Genomic DNA, 25,787 nt, shown 5'->3' with positions numbered 1-25,787 from the left:
CTAAGTTTTATTACCAAGTTTATATTCCATGATAATAAAAGTAATCTAATTAAATTTTGAATATAACAGTAAACTCTCATGACATGCCTCTATCAATATAATTAATGTAAATATGAAAGAACAAAAGCCCAAGCACTGACGCTCAGGAACTCCACAAATAACAAGGATGCAGTTTAAATAAGGCACTCAAGTGATCAATGTTTCTCTGAAAGTTTATATAGTCTCAAACCAGGTACTATACATGTAAACCTTATATATGTAAAAGCCACTAATCACACAAGTACTTAATTTATACACTGAAATTTCAGAAACAAAATGCCATTCATATACTGGTTGACTTGCCAACCCTTTATCTTTATTGATAATTACTTTCACTTTCATTTCTTTCGTATATTATCCAATATTTCCAGCTGTTATTTTATTTAGTTGGTCAAAATAACAGTTCTTTTCTAGTGAATGATAAAACTGATATAATATGGATGTTCACATAATGTAGGAAATACTTTTTTTTTCCCAACATTTTAGTTATGTTTATTCATTCTAAATTTTAAGTTTCTTTCAGTTTGATCTATGTATAAAAAAAAAACTAAGCTAAAACTATGGCTTGTCAAAATTCCATCACTTTTTATTTACTAGTATTCTACAGCTTTCCTCACTACCAAAGTTAGAATAACTTGACTAAATTTCATTAAACAATGCTTATATGTCATCTTTTTTTTAACTATACATGTTCAGACACTTTGTATTAGCCAAGAAAGATTACATACAGATATCTTGTTCCTAAAACAAATAAAGGATCAGCACGATTGGTAGCAGGGATTCAAACCTGGAACCTGTATATTACAAATTGAGTTTCTCTGCCTGAACTACTAGTTAACATGTTAATTCTACTATTATGTGCCAAATACACTGTTAGCATGTAAAATTATCCAAGGGATTAGTAGGATAAAAGCTTGTAATATCTTTGCTATATTGTGAACACAAGAAGGCATTATGTTAGAAATTTAAAAAAAAAATGTCAAGATACCAGCAAAACTTGTTTTTTATAATTGTGATTGGTTTATGAAATGAGTTATTGTTATCACTAGTAGAGGGCAGCACATTCTCAGATAAAATATTTAACTACAGCCTTCCAGGAACAAATAACACCTTGTTGTGCTTATTTTATGTTTTAATCAACTATTTTGATAAATTACTTTTTTTAACCTATTTCATAGCTTTAAAGCCACCCTAAATGTTACTTTTAAACTATATAACTATTCAATGTATTATATTTGTTTCTAAATTCCATCTCTTTTCTCTGTATTAAGTCATCTGCATCAGTTCTTCTGCAAATGTTAGGCTGAGACCTGAACCTAACCTAACCTAACCTAAGCCTAACCTGACCTAACCTGCCTGAGCCTGAAGCCCTGGCCACCTAAGCCTAGGCCTAACCTAACCTGACCTAACCTGGACCTGAGCCTGAACCTGGCCTGGCCTGAGCCCTGGCCTGACAGCCCTGACCTGGCCTGGAGCCCTAAGCCCAAGCCTGGCCCTGGCCTGACCCTGGCCTGACTGGCCTGGCCTGGCCTGACCTGGCCTGGCCTGGCCTGACCTGAGCCTGGGCCTGGAGCCCTGGCCTGAGCCTGGCCTGGCCTGACCTGGCCTGGCCAAAGGCCTAACCTGACCTGACCTGACCTGGCCCCTGACCTGACCTGGGCCTAGCCTGGCCTGACCTAGACCTGGCCTGGCCTGTTACCTGAGCCTGAAGCCTGGCCCTGGCCTGGCCTGGCCTGGACCTGGCCTGGCCCTGGCCTGGCCTGGGAGCCTGAGCCTGACCTGGCCTGGCCTGGACCTGGCCTGGCCTGGCCTGACCTGGCCTGAGCCCTGAGCCTGACCCTGGCCTGGCCCTGGCCTGGCCTGGAGCCTGGCCCTGGCCTGACCCCTGGCCTGGCCCTGAGCCTGACCTGACCTGACCCCTGGCCTGGCCTGGCCTGGCCTGGCCTGAGCCCTGGCCTGGCCTACGGAACCTGAGCCTGGCCTGAGCCTGGCCTGGCCTGGCCTGGCCTGAGACCTGGCCTGAAGCTGGCCTGACCCTGGCCCTGAGCCCTGGCCTGGCCTGACCTGGCCTGGCCTGCCCTGCCTGGCCAGGCCTGGCCTGACCTGACCTGGCCCTGGGCCTGGGGCCCTGAGCCTGGAGCCTGGGCCTGGCCTGACCCTGACCTGGCCTGCCCTGAGCCTGGCCTGAGCCTGAGCCTGGCCTGGCCTGGCCTGGTTTCCTGACCTGAGCCTGGCCTGGCCAGCCTGGCCTGGGGCCTGGCCTGGGCCTGGCCTGAGGCCTGGCCTGAAGCCTGACCTGACCTGGCCTGGCCTGGGCCTGAAGCCAACCTGACCTGGCCTGGACCTGGAAAACCTAAACCTAACCTGGGCCTAACCTGTAACCCCAACCTGGCCTGGCCTAGCCCTGGCCCTAACCAGCAACCTAACCTAACCTAACCTAACCTAACCCGACCTTAACCCAAACCCACCCAACCCTAACCTAACCTAAACTACTCCTAACCTAACCTACTGAAATATAAGCAAACCTGGCTACAGTGGAATCTGAATCCACTGAGTAATTATCAGAATTGGAGACATAATTAAAATGTTTTTTATCTATTTAGCATAATCTAAAACTTATATTTTATTTACCTTTATAATAATAAATAATACACATTAAAAACCAGAAATATAGTACTTAAATGGGTATCTTTTATCAACTCTCAATTAAAACTAACTATTATTATAATGGTATTACTTCAAGAAATGATTGTTCGCTAATCAAAAATATAACAAATCATACAAAATAACATACTGAAAACACACATTGCCCTCGGACTATACAAATTTTCAGGCTTTCTTACTATTTAATAAACCCAATAAAAATTTAGCTAAGTTTGCCAATGTGTTTCCTGTTGGAATAAAATTTGCACTGGAAACAAAATAGACAAATTGATATACAGAAAACAATGTAACATAATATGCAGTGTGTTAGATTAAATATTTGGATTTCTATTGGTTATAAGTAATATAGTTTTAACTATCAATAAGAATAAATACTGAAAGCTTGTGAAAGAGAAAATGTGATGTGTGGGTGTGGCTAAAGGGACTTGATTTTCTAGTTTATCACTCTGTAATCAAATAAGGTTGTAGGCTATAAAGATTATACTTGTCTGAGTAATAACTATATTATAATGAGCAACTTGTTAAATTTTGTACTTCTTGTAGATGTGGTAAATAAATAAGAAAAGGGGAAATACTAATATATCACAATTCTGAAACAATGGATAATTGAAGACATTTTTAAATGTTGTCTTATAAAACTAGCAAATTAAAACTATATAGTTTCCAAATTTGTATTACAAGCTAAGTTTTATTACCAAGTTTATATTCCATGATAATAAAAGTAATCTAATTAAATTTTGAATATAACAGTAAACTCTCATGACATGCCTCTATCAATATAATTAATGTAAATATGAAAGAACAAAAGCCCAAGCACTGACGCTCAGGAACTCCACAAATAACAAGGATGCAGTTTAAATAAGGCACTCAAGTGATCAATGTTTCTCTGAAAGTTTATATAGTCTCAAACCAGGTACTATACATGTAAACCTTATATATGTAAAAAGCCACTAATCACACAAGTACTTAATTTATACACTGAAATTTCAGAAACAAAATGCCATTCATATACTGGTTGACTTGCCAACCCTTTATCTTTATTGATAATTACTTTCACTTTCATTTCTTTCGTATATTATCCAATATTTCCAGCTGTTATTTTATTTAGTTGGTCAAAAATAACAGTTCTTTTCTAGTGAATGATAAAACTGATATAATATGGATGTTCACATAATGTAGGAAATACTTTTTTTTTTCCCAACATTTTAGTTATGTTTATTCATTCTAAATTTTAAGTTTCTTTCAGTTTGATCTATGTATAAAAAAACTAAGCTAAAACTATGGCTTGTCAAAATTCCATCACTTTTATTTACTAGTATTCTACAGCTTTCCTCACTACCAAAGTTAGAATAACTTGACTAAATTTCATTAAACAATGCTTATATGTCATCTTTTTTTAACTATACATGTTCAGACACTTTGTATTAGCCAAGAAAGATTACATACAGATATCTTGTTCCTAAAGCAAATAAAGGATCAGCACGATTGGTAGCAGGGATTCAAACCTGGAACCTGTATATTACAAATTGAGTTCCCCTGCCTGAACCACTAGTTAACATGTTAATTCTACTATTATGTGCCAAATACACTGTTAGCATGTAAAATTATCCAAGGGATTAGTAGGATAAAAGCTTGTAATATCTTTGCTATATTGTGAACACAAGAAGGCATTATGTTAGAAATTTAAAAGAAAAATGTCAAGATACCAGCAAAACTTGTTTTTATAATTGTGATTGGTTTATGAAATGAGTTATTGTTATCACTAGTAGAGGGCAGCACATTCTCAGATAAAAATATTTAACTACAGCCTTCCAGGAACAAATAACACCTTGTTGTGCTTATTTTATGTTTTTAATAAACTATTTTGATAAATTACTTTTTAACCTATTTCATAGCTTTAAGCCACCCTAAATGTTACTTTAAACTATATAACTATTCAATGTATTATATTTATTTCTAAATTCCATCTCTTTTCTCTGTATTAAGTCATCTGCATCAATTCTTCACAAATGTTAAACTGAAGACCTGACCTAACCTAACCCAAACCCTAAACTAACCCAAACCCAACCTAACGTAACCTCACCTAAAACCTAACCTAACCTAACCTAAACCTAACGTAACCTAACCTAACCTAACCTAAACCTAACCTAACCTAAAACCTAACCTAACCTAAACCTAACCTAAAACCTAACCTAAACCTAACCTAACCTAACCTGACCTAACCTTAACCTAACCTAACCTGACCTAACCTAACCTAAACTACTCCTAACCTAACCTACTGAAATATAAGCAAACCTGGCTACAGTGGAATCTGAATCCACTGAGTAATTATCAGAATTGGAGACATAATTAAAATGTTTTTTATCTATTTAGCGTAATCTAAAACTTATATTTTATTTACCTTTATAATAATAAATAATACACATTAAAAACCAGAAATATAGTACTTAAATGGGTATCTTTTATCAACTCTCAATTAAAACTAACTATTATTATAATGGTATTACTTCACGAAATGATTGTTCGCTAATCAAAAATATAACAAATCATACAAAATAACATACTGAAAACACACATTGCCCTCGGACTATACAAATTTTCAGGCTTTCTTACTATTTAATAAACCCAATAAAAAATTTAGCTAAGTTTGCCAATGTGTTTCCTGTTGGAATAAAATTTGCACTGGAAACAAAATAGACAAACTGCTATACAGAAAACAATGTAACATAATATGCAGTGTGTTAGATTAAATATTTGGATTTCTATTGGTTATAAGTAATATAGTTTCAACTATCAATAAGAATAAATACTGAAAGCTTGTGAAAGAGAAAATGTAATGTGTGGGTGTGGCTAAAGGGACTTGATTTTCTAGTTTATCACTCTGTAATCAAATAAGGTTGTAGGCTATAAAGATTATACTTGTCTGAGTAATAACTATATTATAATGAGCAACTTGTTAAATTTTGTACTTCTTGTAGATGTGGTAAATAAATAAGAAAAGGGGAAATACTAATATATCACAATTCTGAAACAATGGATAATTGAAGACATTTTTAAATGTTGTCTTATAAAACTAGCAAATTAAAACTATATAGTTTCCAAATTTGTATTACAAGCTAAGTTTTATTACCAAGTTTATATTCCATGATAATAAAAGTAATCTAATTAAATTTTGAATATAACAGTAAACTCTCATGACATGCCTCTATCAATATAATTAATGTAAATATGAAAGAACAAAAGCCCAAGCACTGACGCTCAGGAACTCCACAAATAACAAGGATGCAGTTTAAATAAGGCACTCAAGTGATCAATGTTTCTCTGAAAGTTTATATAGTCTCAAACCAGGTACTATACATGTAAACCTTATATATGTAAAAAGCCACTAATCACACAAGTACTTAATTTATACACTGAAATTTCAGAAACAAAATGCCATTCATATACTGGTTGACTTGCCAACCCTTTATCTTTATTGATAATTACTTTCACTTTCATTTCTTTCGTATATTATCCAATATTTCCAGCTGTTATTTTATTTAGTTGGTCAAAATAACAGTTCTTTTCTAGTGAATGATAAAACTGATATAATATGGATGTTCACATAATGTAGGAAATACTTTTTTTTTTCCCAACATTTTAGTTATGTTTATTCATTCTAAATTTTAAGTTTCTTTCAGTTTGATCTATGTATAAAAAAACTAAGCTAAAACTATGGCTTGTCAAAATTCCATCACTTTTATTTACTAGTATTCTACAGCTTTCCTCACTACCAAAGTTAGAATAACTTGACTAAATTTCATTAAACAATGCTTATATGTCATCTTTTTTTAACTATACATGTTCAGACACTTTGTATTAGCCACAAAGATTACATACAGATATCTTGTTCCTAAAGCAAATAAAGGATCAGCACGATTGGTAGCAGGGATTCAAACCTGGAACCTGTATATTACAAATTGAGTTCCTCTGCCTGAACTACTAGTTAACATGTTAATTCTACTATTATGTGCCAAATACACTGTTAGCATGTAAAATTATCCAAGGGATTAGTAGGATAAAAGCTTGTAATATCTTTGCTATATTGTGAACACAAGAAGGCATTATGTTAGAAATTTAAAAGAAAAATGTCAAGATACCAGCAAAACTTGTTTTATAATTGTGATTGGTTTATGAAATGAGTTATTGTTATCACTAGTAGAGGGCAGCACATTCTCAGATAAAAATATTTAACTACAGCCTTCCAGGAACAAATAACACCTTGTTGTGCTTATTTTATGTTTTAATAAACTATTTTGATAAATTACTTTTAACCTATTTCATAGCTTTAAGCCACCCTAAATGTTACTTTAAACTATATAACTATTCAATGTATTATATTTATTTCTAAATTCCATCTCTTTTCTCTGTATTAAGTCATCTGCATCAATTCTTCACAAATGTTAAACTGAAGACCTGACCTAACCTAACCCAACCCAAACCCTAAACTAACCCAAACCCAACCTAACGTAACCTCACCTAAAACCTAACCTAACATGACCTAAACGTAACCTAACCTAAACCCAAACCTAACGTAAACCCTATCCTAAACTACTCCTAACCTAACCTACTGAAATATAAGCAAACCTGGCTACAGTGGAATCTGAATCCACTGAGTAATTATCAGAATTGGAGACATAATTAAAATGTTTTTTATCTATTTAGCGTAATCTAAAACTTATATTTTATTTACCTTTATAATAATAAATAATACACATTAAAACCAGAAATATAGTACTTAAATGGGTATCTTTATCAACTCTCAATTAAAACTAACTATTATTATAATGGTATTACTTCACGAAATGATTGTTCGCTAATCAAAAATATAACAAATCATACAAAATAACATACTGAAAACACACATTGCCCTCGGACTATACAAATTTTCAGGCTTTCTTACTATTTAATAAACCCAATAAAAATTTAGCTAAGTTTGCCAATGTGTTTCCTGTTGGAATAAAATTTGCACTGGAAACAAAATAGACAAACTGCTATACAGAAAACAATGTAACATAATATGCAGTGTGTTAGATTAAATATTTGGATTTCTATTGGTTATAAGTAATATAGTTTCAACTATCAATAAGAATAAATACTGAAAGCTTGTGAAAGAGAAAATGTAATGTGTGGGTGTGGCTAAAGGGACTTGATTTTCTAGTTTATCACTCTGTAATCAAATAAGGTTGTAGGCTATAAAGATTATACTTGTCTGAGTAATAACTATATTATAATGAGCAACTTGTTAAATTTTGTACTTCTTGTAGATGTGGTAAATAAATAAGAAAAGGGGAAATACTAATATATCACAATTCTGAAACAATGGATAATTGAAGACATTTTTAAATGTTGTCTTATAAAACTAGCAAATTAAAACTATATAGTTTCCAAATTTGTATTACAAGCTAAGTTTTATTACCAAGTTTATATTCCATGATAATAAAAGTAATCTAATTAAATTTTGAATATAACACAGTAAACTCTCATGACATGCCTCTATCAATATAATTAATGTAAATATGAAAGAACAAAAGCCCAAGCACTGACGCTCAGGAACTCCACAAATAACAAGGATGCAGTTTAAATAAGGCACTCAAGTGATCAATGTTTCTCTGAAAGTTTATATAGTCTCAAACCAGGTACTATACATGTAAACCTTATATATGTAAAAAGCCACTAATCACACAAGTACTTAATTTATACACTGAAATTTCAGAAACAAAATGCCATTCATATACTGGTTGACTTGCCAACCCTTTATCTTTATTGATAATTACTTTCACTTTCATTTCTTTCGTATATTATCCAATATTTCCAGCTGTTATTTTATTTAGTTGGTCAAAATAACAGTTCTTTTCTAGTGAATGATAAAACTGATATAATATGGATGTTCACATAATGTAGGAAATACTTTTTTTTTTCCCAACATTTTAGTTATGTTTATTCATTCTAAATTTTAAGTTTCTTTCAGTTTGATCTATGTATAAAAAAAACTAAGCTAAAACTATGGCTTGTCAAAATTCCATCACTTTTTATTTACTAGTATTCTACAGCTTTCCTCACTACCAAAGTTAGAATAACTTGACTAAATTTCATTAAACAATGCTTATATGTCATCTTTTTTTTAACTATACATGTTCAGACACTTTGTATTAGCCAAGAAAGATTACATACAGATATCTTGTTCCTAAAGCAAATAAAGGATCAGCACGATTGGTAGCAGGGATTCAAACCTGGAACCTGTATATTACAAATTGAGTTCCCCTGCCTGAACCACTAGTTAACATGTTAATTCTACTATTATGTGCCAAATACACTGTTAGCATGTAAAATTATCCAAGGGATTAGTAGGATAAAAGCTTGTAATATCTTTGCTATATTGTGAACACAAGAAGGCATTATGTTAGAAATTTAAAAGAAAAATGTCAAGATACCAGCAAAACTTGTTTTTATAATTGTGATTGGTTTATGAAATGAGTTATTGTTATCACTAGTAGAGGGCAGCACATTCTCAGATAAAAATATTTAACTACAGCCTTCCAGGAACAAATAACACCTTGTTGTGCTTATTTTATGTTTTTAATAAACTATTTTGATAAATTACTTTTTAACCTATTTCATAGCTTTAAGCCACCCTAAATGTTACTTTAAACTATATAACTATTCAATGTATTATATTTATTTCTAAATTCCATCTCTTTTCTCTGTATTAAGTCATCTGCATCAATTCTTCACAAATGTTAAACTGAAGACCTGACCTAACCTAACCCAACCCAAACCCTAAACTAACCCAAACCCAACCTAACGTAACCTCACCTAAAACCTAACCTAACATGACCTAAACGTAACCTAACCTAAACCCAAACCTAACGTAAACCCTATCCTAAACTACTCCTAACCTAACCTACTGAAATATAAGCAAACCTGGCTACAGTGGAATCTGAATCCACTGAGTAATTATCAGAATTGGAGACATAATTAAAATGTTTTTTATCTATTTAGCGTAATCTAAAACTTATATTTTATTTACCTTTATAATAATAAATAATACACATTAAAAACCAGAAATATAGTACTTAAATGGGTATCTTTTATCAACTCTCAATTAAAACTAACTATTATTATAATGGTATTACTTCACGAAATGATTGTTCGCTAATCAAAAATATAACAAATCATACAAAATAACATACTGAAAACACACATTGCCCTCGGACTATACAAATTTTCAGGCTTTCTTACTATTTAATAAACCCAATAAAAATTTAGCTAAGTTTGCCAATGTGTTTCCTGTTGGAATAAAATTTGCACTGGAAACAAAATAGACAAACTGCTATACAGAAAACAATGTAACATAATATGCAGTGTGTTAGATTAAATATTTGGATTTCTATTGGTTATAAGTAATATAGTTTCAACTATCAATAAGAATAAATACTGAAAGCTTGTGAAAGAGAAAATGTAATGTGTGGGTGTGGCTAAAGGGACTTGATTTTCTAGTTTATCACTCTGTAATCAAATAAGGTTGTAGGCTATAAAGATTATACTTGTCTGAGTAATAACTATATTATAATGAGCAACTTGTTAAATTTTGTACTTCTTGTAGATGTGGTAAATAAATAAGAAAAGGGGAAATACTAATATATCACAATTCTGAAACAATGGATAATTGAAGACATTTTTAAATGTTGTCTTATAAAACTAGCAAATTAAAACTATATAGTTTCCAAATTTGTATTACAAGCTAAGTTTTATTACCAAGTTTATATTCCATGATAATAAAAGTAATCTAATTAAATTTTGAATATAACACAGTAAACTCTCATGACATGCCTCTATCAATATAATTAATGTAAATATGAAAGAACAAAAGCCCAAGCACTGACGCTCAGGAACTCCACAAATAACAAGGATGCAGTTTAAATAAGGCACTATATTATATTTTGGGATATTTACAAGTGATCAATGTTTCTCTGAAAGTTTATATAGTCTCAAACCAGGTACTATACATGTAAACCTTATATATGTAAAAAGCCACTAATCACACAAGTACTTAATTTATACACTGAAATTTCAGAAACAAAATGCCATTCATATACTGGTTGACTTGCCAACCCTTTATCTTTATTGATAATTACTTTCACTTTCATTTCTTTCGTATATTATCCAATATTTCCAGCTGTTATTTTATTTAGTTGGTCAAAAATAACAGTTCTTTTCTAGTGAATGATAAAACTGATATAATATGGATGTTCACATAATGTAGGAAATACTTTTTTTTTTCCCAACATTTTAGTTATGTTTATTCATTCTAAATTTTAAGTTTCTTTCAGTTTGATCTATGTATAAAAAAAACTAAGCTAAAACTATGGCTTGTCAAAATTCCATCACTTTTTATTTACTAGTATTCTACAGCTTTCCTCACTACCAAAGTCAGAATAAGTTGACTAAATTTCATTAAACAATGCTTATATGTCATCTTTTTTTTAACTATACATGTTCAGACACTTTGTATTAGCCAAGAAAGATTACATACAGATATCTTGTTCCTAAAGCAAATAAAGGATCAGCACGATTGGTAGCAGGGATTCAAACCTGGAACCTGTATATTACAAATTGAGTTCCTCTGCCTGAACTACTAGTTAACATGTTAATTCTACTATTATGTGCCAAATACACTGTTAGCATGTAAAATTATCCAAGGGATTAGTAGGATAAAAGCTTGTAATATCTTTGCTATATTGTGAACACAAGAAGGCATTATGTTAGAAATTTAAAAGAAAAATGTCAAGATACCAGCAAAACTTGTTTTTATAATTGTGATTGGTTTATGAAATGAGTTATTGTTATCACTAGTAGAGGGCAGCACATTCTCAGATAAAAATATTTAACTACAGCCTTCCAGGAACAAATAACACCTTGTTGTGCTTATTTTATGTTTTTAATAAACTATTTTGATAAATTACTTTTTAACCTATTTCATAGCTTTAAGCCACCCTAAATGTTACTTTAAACTATATAACTATTCAATGTATTATATTTATTTCTAAATTCCATCTCTTTTCTCTGTATTAAGTCATCTGCATCAATTCTTCACAAATGTTAAACTGAAGACCTGACCTAACCTAACCCAACCCAAACCCTAAACTAACCCAAACCCAACCTAACGTAACCTCACCTAAAACCTAACCTAACATGACCTAAACGTAACCTAACCTAAACCCAAACCTAACGTAAACCCTATCCTAAACTACTCCTAACCTAACCTACTGAAATATAAGCAAACCTGGCTACAGTGGAATCTGAATCCACTGAGTAATTATCAGAATTGGAGACATAATTAAAATGTTTTTTATCTATTTAGCGTAATCTAAAACTTATATTTTATTTACCTTTATAATAATAAATAATACACATTAAAAAACCAGAAATATAGTACTTAAATGGGTATCTTTTATCAACTCTCAATTAAAACTAACTATTATTATAATGGTATTACTTCACGAAATGATTGTTCGCTAATCAAAAATATAACAAATCATACAAAATAACATACTGAAAACACACATTGCCCTCGGACTATACAAATTTTCAGGCTTTCTTACTATTTAATAAACCCAATAAAATTTAGCTAAGTTTGCCAATGTGTTTCCTGTTGGAATAAAATTTGCACTGAAACAAAATAGACAAACTGCTATACAGAAAACAATGTAACATAACATGCAGTGTGTTAGATTAAATATTTGGATTTCTATTGGTTATAAGTAATATAGTTTCAACTATCAATAAGAATAAATACTGAAAGCTTGTGAAAGAGAAAATGTAATGTGTGGGTGTGGCTAAAGGACTTGATTTTCTAGTTTATCACTCTGTAATCAAATAAGGTTGTAGGCTATAAAGATTATACTTGTCTGAGTAATAACTATATTATAATGAGCAACTTGTTAAATTTTGTACTTCTTGTAGATGTGGTAAATAAATAAGAAAAGGGAAATACTAATATATCACAATTCTGAAACAATGGATAATTGAAGACATTTTAAATGTTGTCTTATAAAACTAGCAAATTAAAACTATATAGTTTCCAAATTTGTATTACAAGCTAAGTTTTATTACCAAGTTTATATTCCATGATAATAAAAGTAATCTAATTAAATTTTGAATATAACACAGTAAACTCTCATGACATGCCTCTATCAATATAATTAATGTAAATATGAAAGAACAAAAGCCCAAGCACTGACGCTCAGGAACCCACAAATAACAAGGATGCAGTTTAAATAAGGCACTCAAGTGATCAATGTTTCTCTGAAAGTTTATATAGTCTCAAACCAGGTACTATACATGTAAACCTTATATATGTAAAAAGCCACTAATCACACAAGTACTTAATTTATACACTGAAATTTCAGAAACAAAATGCCATTCATATACTGGTTGACTTGCCAACCCTTTATCTTTATTGATAATTACTTTCACTTTCATTTCTTTCGTATATTATCCAATATTTCCAGCTGTTATTTTATTTAGTTGGTCAAAAATAACAGTTCTTTTCTAGTGAATGATAAAACTGATATAATATGGATGTTCACATAATGTAGGAAATACTTTTTTTTTTCCCAACATTTTAGTTATGTTTATTCATTCTAAATTTTAAGTTTCTTTCAGTTTGATCTATGTATAAAAAAAACTAAGCTAAAACTATGGCTTGTCAAAATTCCATCACTTTTTATTTACTAGTATTCTACAGCTTTCCTCACTACCAAAGTCAGAATAAGTTGACTAAATTTCATTAAACAATGCTTATATGTCATCTTTTTTTTAACTATACATGTTCAGACACTTTGTATTAGCCAAGAAAGATTACATACAGATATCTTGTTCCTAAAGCAAATAAAGGATCAGCACGATTGGTAGCAGGGATTCAAACCTGGAACCTGTATATTACAAATTGAGTTCCTCTGCCTGAACTACTAGTTAACATGTTAATTCTACTATTATGTGCCAAATACACTGTTAGCATGTAAAATTATCCAAGGGATTAGTAGGATAAAAGCTTGTAATATCTTTGCTATATTGTGAACACAAGAAGGCATTATGTTAGAAATTTAAAAGAAAAATGTCAAGATACCAGCAAAACTTGTTTTTTATAATTGTGATTGGTTTATGAAATGAGTTATTGTTATCACTAGTAGAGGGCAGCACATTCTCAGATAAAAATATTTAACTACAGCCTTCCAGGAACAAATAACACCTTGTTGTGCTTATTTTATGTTTTTAATAAACTATTTTGATAAATTACTTTTTAACCTATTTCATAGCTTTAAGCCACCCTAAATGTTACTTTAAACTATATAACTATTCAATGTATTATATTTATTTCTAAATTCCATCTCTTTTCTCTATATTAAGTCATCTCCATCTATTCTTCACAAATGTTAAACTGAAGATAAAAAAGTGAAAAACAACATTCACTTATTAATAAGACAGGAATATGAAAATGTACTACACATTAAAATATACATTTGGAAAGAAATCTCATTTCCTATTCAGCCTTATTCAAAACTTAGATAATTTAAACTGAAGCAAATTACTTTCACCCGCTTTGCTTAATTATTAATAAAGACAACTTAAACTTCCAAGACTCAATCAATAACTCAGAGTGTGGTATGTGACTAACATTGAAATTTTGGTTTTTTACTTACCTTAATATGGTAATAAATAAATGCTGGTTAAATTAAACTGCTGAATGGTACAGTTTTATTCACAAATACTTTAGACCTTATAATTGTGAATCATTCATTCAGTATATGTCAAGAATTAAAACCAATCCAGACTTTCATGTTTCTTTAAATGTGAACGAGTTTCTCCAGTAGACAACCTACCTATTGATTTTTTACTCCAAATCCTATGATTGTAGTTGTTAACTAATTATCATTTCTCCACATACTAATTACTCATGTCTTGTTTTTCGTACAATTTTCTTAGTGGTTTACTTACTGCAATCTTTTTATCTTACCTTTTTATGATATTACAGAATTTGACCTGAACAACGACCACGACTTGTGAGTAACTTTCAGATGTAGAGTTCACACATTTATATTAAATATTAAACTGTAAGCAAGAAATAATTCTAAGTCTGTATGAACAGTTTTACTCAGAAATACTTTGTAATTTATAACACATCCATTTGTGACATCCATTGAGTGTTAAGTCACAAAGAAAAAAGGAAATCCAATCCAGTTTGGACAGAGAACGTTATCTACTACGTTTTATACAACATACTGTGAACCGTGGTGTCCGTTAATCTGTCTCCTGTTTATGTTGAGAATGAAAAGCTACACCAACGTGTTATGAATTAATAACACTATGATTCACACATCAACATGTGATATAACGGTATGTTATTGTTGAGTGGTTCTTAACATGACTGAAATACTCAATCATTACTTCTTGTAGTTGTTGGTATAAGGAATATAGGTTCAGAAAGTTTGATTAATAACACCAAAATATACCAATCATTCAAATTAACATAGAATTTTGTCTAATGAACAATTAATTTTATGTTTAAGGACATTAAAGTCATTTGTTGAAACACTACACACAAAGAGATAAAGAGAACTTTAAAACGGATTATTTGAAAAATTCTGTTTCGTATTCTATCTGAGATGTTTACCAACTTTAGGTTCCAGTTACATACAGATAATTTGAACACATTTAATCCTAGCATTTCGTTACCATTATATCACAAATATTACGCTTTATATATTTTAATATAATTCATTCCCGATATGGTACAGCATTTATTGTACAGAGTTACAACGTTAAAATCATGGTTTAAATTATTCTCAGTTAACAGATAGCCAGATATGGCTTTACTACAGAAATAATACACACATAATATAATTTAATTTTATTTGATGTTGTACTTGGAAAAATGCTTGTTTCACAATATATTTTTCAACAAATTATTTACTAATATTTTTATTCAGATATTTTGTACTCGATATAAAGTTACTAAGTCCTGATTTTATTTAAATATTGATTTCAGATATTATTGCATTATTATTTGTCATGTAAAATGTTGAGTTTTGTTTACATAGTTGTATTCATAGTTAATGGTTTGTTTTGATTTACAGAATTCTACCAAATATACTGCAGTATAATTATCTGAGATAACTTGAAATTACTGGTTCAAGTGTTAGTGGAAACTATAAGAAGATACGAAGGAGAAAAGATATTTCTGTTTGTCTGCCACATTAATTGGATGAATTCAGAGTATTAGAAATGTTTGATTGGCAGACACAAACTTTATTTTGGAAGGACAATGTAATAAGATTCGCAAAATGTTTTTTCATGTATCGTTTTGAAAAATATTTAAAACTATACACTCATAGAAGATTATACCAGATTATTGTACATAGTCTAAAATATCTAGTTTCATACTATTTTCGATAGAATATCTTTTTGTTCTCACATAACAGCTATTATTGTTCAGTGTAGTCTTCAATATGCGAAAATATTTTTGGTTCCACTAGCCTTGAAATTCTCATGTACCGCACGTTTCAACAATGGTTCATCTTCGTTGTAGCATGTAAATAAACAAGCACAACGCTTCACTGGAACATACTCTACTATCAAAGCTGGAAGCTGGCTTCCTATTTACTGTAGAACACAGTCTTCAAAGTTGACAGAAAAGAAGTACCAGAAGTGTGAGGAGAGTAAAGTATCAATGGGAAATATATTTTCACTGTAAGAAAACATCAACTTTGACTCGATATCTTACCTAAAAATAACAGGAATCACATTGAGAAGCTCATATTGACTTGGTGGAGGAACCTAGATGAGCAGTCCTCGGAAAGTGTCCACAAGATGCCCTCGGAGTGTGACTTCTCTTCTTGGAGGAACGCACTTGTGGGATAACGTGTAAATAACTAAGTACACTCTTTTTCCTATGTTGAAAGTACGGGTCACGACGCTGGGTGTAAATTGACATTTTTAACTGTAGATATCAGGCTGATCCACCTTCTTTTCCATGTTGGGGGAAGGGACATCTTAGCAGATACAGTACATATAAAGTTGTCCATCTTTTTTTCGCATGATAGAGTGGGGAACATCTTAGTAAACACAATACATATAAATTAGTCCACCTTCTCTCCCATGACAGAGTGGGGAGTATCTTAGTAAACACAATACATATAAATTAGTCCACCTTCTTTCCCATGGTAGAGTGGGGAGCATCTTAGTAAACACAATACATATAAATTAGTCCACCTTCTTTCCCATGGTAGAGTGGGGAGCATCTTAGTAAACACAATACATATAAATTAGTCCACCTTTTTTTCCCATGGTAGAGTGGGGAGCATCTTAATGAACACAATACATATAAATTAGTCCACCTTCTTTCCCATGATAGAGTGGGGAGTATCATAGTAAACACAATACTATGATAGAGTATACTATCAGTGATGTCGAGAAACCCACTTGTTGAGAAATATATATGCAAAAACGGCTCGTTTGGGTTGAGAAGATATTTTACATAGAAGAGCGAACAACGTTTCGATCTTCTTCGGTCATCGTCAGGTTCACAAAGAAAGAGGTAACTGACCGGAAGTTGACCACATGTTTGGAAGGGGTTGTGTAACTGAGTGTCGGAATGTAGAGGGCGGTGTTAGATGTTTGAATATATAATTTTATTTATTTTATTATATTAATATAGGTATAAAGGCGTTCCTTTATATTGGTTTATTTTGGGTTTTAGTTGTTGTATAAGTAAGGTTTCTTTAATTTTGCGTTTGTTTGTGTTTGTTTTTTTATTTAGTATTTGAGTGTTTCTATGGTTATGTTGTGTTTATTTGACTTGCAGTGGTCGAAAACGTGTGAAGGTGACTTTTTATGTTCTTTGACACTGGTTTCCATTTTTTTATTTGTTTCTCCAATATAGAAATTGTGGCAGTTATCACATTGTATTTTATAAATGATGTTGGTGTGGTGTTTGTCAGTGTAGTTTTTACATGGTATTGACCTCAGTTTTGTGCCTGGTTTTTGAATAAATTTGGTATTAACTGGAATGTCGTATTTTGTTACCAGTTTTTGCCAAATGTTGGTTATTTGTTTGCTGATGTCAGGAATATATAGTATACAGCAGTATATGGTTTCGTGATTTTTTGATTCGTGAGATGTATTTACTTTAGTTGGTTGATTTTGCTTTCTGTCTAGGTGTTTGCGTATAATGTTTTCTACGGTTTGTGGAGGAAATTTATTGATATTGATGAAGTATTGTTTTATTTTGTCTCATTCATCGTTAATTTTATCTGTTTAGCATAGTTTTATGGCTGTGTTTAATTGGTTTCTTTGTATGTTGAGTTTTTATTTTATTTCATGTGCTGAGTCCCAAGGAATGTATAGTCCGGTATGGTAGATTTCTGTTTTAAATTGTGTGTCGGTTCTTGTAATTTTGAGGTTAAGAAATGATATTTGATTGCCTTCTTCCTGTTTATTGCGTTCTTTATGTCTATACTATGTAAAAACTACACTGACAAACACCACACGAACGTTATTTATAAAATACAATGTGATAACTGCCACTACTTCTATATTGGAGAAACAATTAGAAAAATGGAAACCAGATTAAAAGAACATAAAAAGTCACCTTCACACGTTTTCGAACACTGCAAGTCAAATAAACACAACATAACCATAGAAAACACTCAAATACTAAATAAAGAAACAAACATAAACAAACGCAAAATTAAAGAAGCCTTACTTATACAACAAAGTAAACCCAAAATACACCAATATAAAGGAACGCCTTTATACCAAAATTAAATGTAATAAAATTAAATTATATTATGTATTCAAACATCTAACACTGCCCTCCACATTCCAACACCCAGTTACACAACCCCTTCCAAAGATGTGGTCAGCTTCCGGTCAGTTACCTCTTTCTTTGTGAACCTAACGATGACAGAAGATCGAAACGTTGTTCGCTCTTCTATGTGAAATATTTTCTCAACCCAAACGAGCCGTTTTTGCATATATATAACAATACATATAAATTAGTCCACCTTCTTTCCCATGGTAGAGTGGGGAGCATCTTAGTAAACACAATACATATAAATTAGTCCACCATCTTTCCCATGGTAGAGTGGGGAGCATCTTAGTAAACACAATACATATAAATTAGTCCACCTTCTTTTCCATGGTAGAGTGGGGAGGATCTTAGTAAACACAATACATATAAATTAGTCCACCTTCTTTCCCATAATTGGGTGGGGAGCATTCTTCTCAACGCGATACATCTAACGGGTCCACCTTCTTTCCCATAATTGGGTGGGGAGCATTCTTCTCAACGCGATACATCTAACGGGTCCACCTCCTTTCCTATGATAGGGTGGGAAACATCCGAGCTAAAACATTACATCTAAAGTGGTCCACCTTCTTTCCCATGATTGGGTGGGGGGCATCCTAGCCAACACAATACATCTAAACTGGTCCACCTCCTTTCCATACCAGATCTCCAAAGAACCAGCCTGCAGAAGATGGTATGAATGGAGTTTCTCGGCCGACTGGTATATTCATTGGCTGCTACAGCTCCTTCTGAAACAAGATAAACCTTTTAACACAGTTAAGATGTCTTCTCCGTTCGTTTACCTTAGAGATTTTTCTCTTTAGACAATTGCCATCTTGGCTCATGAGATTTTTCATAATTCAGCATGTGTCTTCCAACAATCTTAGAAACACTAACTTCCTATTTTCTCGTTCTCGCCGTGGTATTTAAAAACTGTTTTGTAGATTTACTAGTTTTTAATAACATAGATTTGCTTTGTTTTTTGAATTACATTTTTTTTTCTATTTATTAACGTAGAAGTCCATATCACTATTTCTCTATCCTTTGTGAGATAAGAATGTTTACACATCAGTGAAATTTCAACAGTGGCGAGGAGATGAAAGTTACGTATTGATGACGTGACAGCCACTTTTCATATATTAGTGAACACCATTATGTAGTCTGTAACTTTATTCACATATATTTGACATGATAGCCACTTTTCATATATTAGTGAACACCATCATGTAGTCTGCAACTTCATTCACATCTATTTGACATGACAGCCACTTTTCATATATTAGTGAACACCATTATGTAGTCGGTAACTTCATTCACATCTATTTGATGTGACAGCCACTTTTCATATATTAGTGAACACCATCATGTAGTCTGTAACTTCATTCACATCTATTTGACATGACAGCCACTTTTCATATATTAGTGAACACCATCATGTAGTCTGCAACTTCATTCACATCTATTTGACATGACAGCCACTTTTCATATATTAGTGAACACCATTATGTAGTCTGCAACTTCATTCACATCTATTTGACATGACAGCCACTTTTCATATATTAGTGAACACCATTATGTAGTCGGTAACTTCATTTACATCTATTTGATGTGACAGCCACTTTTCATATATTAGTGAACACCATCATGTAGTCTGTAACTTTATTCACATCTATTTGACTCTCTTTCATCCCTTCGATTTCAATAGGAAATTCAGCAGAAGGTCAGCTTGTTTGTTTACGTTTATATACTTCTAAGGCTATGTGAACTTCCCACTGAAGACAGTATTCGACCATCCTCTCATTATGTGGGCTTAATTTCTCATATATATTCCATTCCAGGTCTTTTTCCCTCTTTCACAATCCCGATTGTATAAATCTGATCCTGATGTATTACTTGTTTTTCCTCATTTACTTACATCTGCATACATACTGATTTCTTTTTACACCAACTACATTTCCAGGATTATATGTCTGGTCCCTTGTAGTCTTACTGATTCATTGATTAAGAATTATAGTTATTTTTTACATGCACTATCTAGATTCACAAACTGTGGTATAAATTTTGAATTTTTGGAAAGCTGACCCATTTATTCAGTTCAACTACCCAGTACACAATTACCCTGTCTTTTCCTGAACCTTCTTTGTTTGCCTCCTTGCACTTTACGTCTTCATTTCATGTCAGAAATACTTCATAGAGATGCTGTTCCATTTGGAATGATTCTTGTTCCATTCTGTTTTCTGCTGTGGCTTGTTCTATACAATGTTTCTTCCTCTGGTCCCACATGTCAAATAACGGATGGATTACAACCATTCTTACACATAGGATTTCTCTCCAGTTCTTTTCTCTCTAACGATCAGTTCTAAACCTGTTCAATTTCATCCACTTTGAAATCTATTCTGTTTTCTTTAGGTGTGAAGAAATTTACCAATCATCTTACAAGGTTTTACTTGATGTCCTTAAAAAGACACGGAAGGGATTTAGTTATTAATCTGTCCAAAGTTTTCATTTAGAAAGGTCTCTTCACTCGTTGGACCATTATTCCATATTCAGGTCTATATTACAAACGCCTTTCCTCCTATTCCCATCACAGAGTTCTCTAGATGCTTCCTTTTCTTCATCCACTGATGTTATAATTTATTGTTTCAAACACTACATTGTCTCCTATAATTTCAATCACGTGGTCAAAGCGTGTGCTCTGCATCTCCGTTGACTTGGTCTGTGGTTTTGTTATTACATGCAAGATAGCCTTCTGTTTTCATACCCATGGAAAGAGTCCTCCAGTCATATCTTTGATGGTAGAAACCCGTTTTGGATGAATTGACAAAATGCTCAAATCCTTACTCACTCCAACCCAATATTTTATCCTCTTGACCCAACCATTTTCCCTGTTTCCTACTGTGCTCGAGAAACTCGTTGTGGCTAGATAATCTATTACCACTGTTTTGGTTCCTTCACTTTGAATCGTACCAAACCCACACCTCTTCAGAAATGTTATGTTTACTGGTTGTGATACATCATTGAACAACAATCTCATCTTAAACATATGTACCGGCATAAGCAATTCTTCCACATCAGTGTGCCTGACCTCTGTTCTGTTCATTGGACATGTTTGTATTCCTTACCACTGCTAGTGAATTGTTTGATTATGATCCATTTTGATAAATTCGTGGTGATTTTTTTACATCAATTATAGAGCAGGTATCAGATCTTTAATTCCTTTTTAAAACACTCGACCGTCATGATTCGGCATCCATCCAATGGATTTGCTGTATAGATTCTCATGTATTTGAAGCGATTAATTTGAGAACAGATCATTTGTATCATGATCTGCCTATCAAATAGCCACTTCACTCACAAGTTTTCTGATGCGTATGTGTTCATTACGACTTATTTTCTCTTTAGTAATAAAATTTCATGAGTGGAGCAGTATAGAGGGAGCTATTAAACAATAACATCATTAATCATTAATAAGAATCACGTGAGTTCAGATTGAAGTTGCCTAAAAACCACTGGTGTCATGCAGGTATTCAAGGCAGATGTTCACAGAAGATATAATCTCTGTGTGAAATGGTAAGTGTTTAATGGAAACACATTTTCATGTAAGAAAATGTTAACTTTTTCCAAAACCAGATGTCTTTTGAACTAACCAGTTGGAGACAATAAAATGGGGGTTACAATCTTCATCTCTACATTTGACACAATAGTTTTATGATGTGTTAAAATTTTTCCTTCTTGTTTTTTTTTACTTTAACGTTTTTCATGCTGTTTATTACTTTATATTTTGTACAGTTATTAAGTAACTTGTTTCAAAATTCACTCCATTTAAACACGAATCTTAAATTTCGTGTTACTGTTCATACACTTTTCACCTGGGATATTTTTCAAAACATTTTTCAATCGGTCTGAATTTTTCTTTCTTTCGTTTAGATTGATGCATTCTTAATCTGTCTACTAGTGAGTAATTTCTTTACTGGAGGTAATAGCTGTAATGGAAGTCCTTATGGCTTTGAGTCACTCACTTTCATCTGTTACTGAGTATAACAGAATCAATGGAATCTGGTATCCATTACTCAATACCTATAAGATCCTTTGTACAGTGTGTTCTTTCAATACCCAAGAGTTCTGATAGTTATCTAATCAGTGAAATACTCAACCTCTGTACACATTTACCACCCATCTCAGAAAGAACAGTCATAACTTTTTGTCCCCAATACCACATCGTTTTGCTTAGATAGTAAATTAATTCTATTTAGTTAGACCAAGTTACTTATATATGTTTCCTTTTCAAGATTTATACGTCACTCAGTCCACACCTGCATCTGTCCTTTGATAACACATTTATGGCCAGCTCAAACTTAATTTCCAGTCCCATCCTTCTTCACAAAATACTCCCTCTAAGTACTTCCCCTTAAATATCACTCATTCATCAGACTCGGTGTCAAATTATCATTCCACTATCACCACTCTCCGGTTTGAAACGTGGCTTTTGGATTAACTGTACATGTAGCTTATTTACTTTTCATTTCTGTATATCATTTTTCCTGTACTATACTACACTAGAGAATGTTATAACTGTACAATCTCCTGCTGGTTAGTTTGTGGTAAAACTGGTTTTAGAAAAGTACTGGACCAACCAAGTAGTATTAGTTGGTTACGAAAACCCTGTCATATCTTCTTCAAGGTTGATTCTCAGGTGGTCTGGTATAGAAAGGAGACAGACTAGTCTAGATGCACTGTGTTGGTTAGGATATCACACATTACCATGGGAAAGGTGGACCAACCATCATATCTACAATTAAGGATGTCATCTCTTTCTTTGACACCCAGTTTAGTGAAACGTACTGTCAACATGGGCGAAGACTGTATCTGGTTATGAGCGTTGTCCCACATGTGTTTTTCTCTAGGTTGAGATGTTGCACTCCAATAGAGATGCATTTGGACACTTTCCGAAGGGTGCTCATCACTGTTTCCTCAACCAAGTCAGTGTGAGTTTAGGTAAGATATCGTAATATCGACTCACACTTCTGGTACTTCTTTTCTTGGAAGCGGCTGCGACAGTAGAAGTAGTCACTTTCCTGTTGAAACCTTGGGTAGGTGGAACTAGTGTCGACAGAACTAAACAGTAAAGCCATCTTATGAGAAGTGGTATCTATCGGAAATATATTTAGGGTGTATAAGAAATATTAAGTTTTCATAAATTCACAATCAACGTACAATAACTTTTTTTAAAGAAATATAGACACTACAGATGTAAAGCAAAGCTGAAAATCGACATTACCAAAACTGTATTCAACTTTTTTGTGTGTAATCTAGTGTATATACAAATAACTATAGATAAACGTATTTACTGGTCCTTCTGTTTGTAAGTTCAAAAGTAGAATTATTTGTTTTTATTCATGCAAAACACTTACCATCATAACTTATCAGTATGTTTAACCTGTAAAGGCAGATCGCAGATATAATGACACATTTAAATGATATAACAGTAATATCTGATTCCATGTAGTCCAAAACATCAATTATGGTAAGGATATTGTTGAAACATGTTATTGAGAAGAGATTCAAAGAGACTATATCCACATGTTCAGATTATTGATACGATAATTGAAATCATGTATATGTTTTTGCAATAAGATTTGATCAAAACTGTAGGTGTGCTGTATAAATAAAATTATAAAAAAAAGACAATTAAAAGACTGAATTATTTAAACAGTGAACAGACAGTTTGTCTGATATATTTTCATTACAACGGTTCTTAACCAATATGAAGAATTTCTTTACATTTGTTAATTTCAATACAACTACGTACTGAAAATACAAAGTACTAACTAATTTACATTTAATCGTATCTTTGTATAGTTCTACTATTATTAGATAGGCTTGTTTTAAAGATTCTAACAAACAAGTTTTAAATCTTCATAACATGTTCGATCCTACCTGATTCATTCAATACTAAATTATTATTTAACAGAAACTGATCAAGAAAACATTTCTATATTTACTAAAATATTAAAATTGTTCATGTATGATGATTAATACATTTTATATTTTAGTAGGATGCATTGGGTTCAAAGTGTTATATTAAAATAATTTTGAATAACCAAATCAACATCTCTTGAATATAAGGTTCCAGTGGTACAGTAGCAACATTATTTGTAATTTAGTATGTAGTTGGATGTCACTAATACTTTGTCACATTTGGAAAAGTATGTGATGGTCATGAAAAATAATCATGTACATGGATTGTGAAGATATGTTCACATGAAGGACTTTTCAAGATGGAGATAATCCTTAAACTTGAATTAAGAAACAAGGCAACATACATCAACATTTTCAACAACTTTCACTAACACTATATCATTGGTATACCTTCATTAACACTATATTAGTCCTGTATGACCAGATGAGTAGTCCCAATGTGAGGGTGACGGGTTCGAATCCCTGTCCCACCAAACATGCTTGTCCTTTCAGCCAAGTGACGATCAATCTCAGTCTTCATGACTAAAAGACCAGGTGAAGAGTTGGCGGCCTTTCACTGCTAAATTAGGAACGGCTAGCGGAGATAACTCTCATGTGACTTTGAACAAAGTTCAAGCTACACCAAACCAATTAACACAATATCACTGATATAATTTATTATGTAAGGGATATATTCGACTTTTATTTTGATATAGTTTCGTTGAAGTGGGTGTTTAATATAAGCTACTTTATTAATACCATTTTTACGATATCAACACCAATAACAGCTTCGCTTCAGTCACAGTGACACTTGTAGAGGTAACTGAAAGCGGAGCTAGTTTTACTATCTGGCATTTTGTGTGTAAATATGACGAGTTTCTGTGACGTTTATTGTATACAGGAAAACTTTGTGTTTATAGTTTTAACTGATGATTTACATAAGGTAAAATGTTAGTAATTTGGAATGTCTATGACGAACACCTATTCCAGCCTTGTAACAATAACCACAGACTTAGCTGCCGATACATTAGTTTTATTCAGAGAGACACAGTTATGGACATTCCAGACACAGAATATTTTCAGTTACTTCGGGTTCAGTGCCTCATATTGAAGGTATAAAAAGTTTAGATGTCTTGTAATAGGCTGGGTGTACAGTATCAGACTCGTTCATTTTGGTAATGTATAGTCGAAAGTAAAGAACTGGTATAAAATTGTTAAACTGGACCCAGATGTTCTA

The sequence above is a fragment of the Tachypleus tridentatus genome, unplaced genomic scaffold (genome assembly GCF_004210375.1).
Source record: "Tachypleus tridentatus isolate NWPU-2018 unplaced genomic scaffold, ASM421037v1 Hic_cluster_1, whole genome shotgun sequence".
In the NCBI taxonomy this organism is placed as follows: domain Eukaryota; kingdom Metazoa; phylum Arthropoda; class Merostomata; order Xiphosura; family Limulidae; genus Tachypleus; species Tachypleus tridentatus.
Note: the sequence above shows the minus strand (reverse complement) of the source record.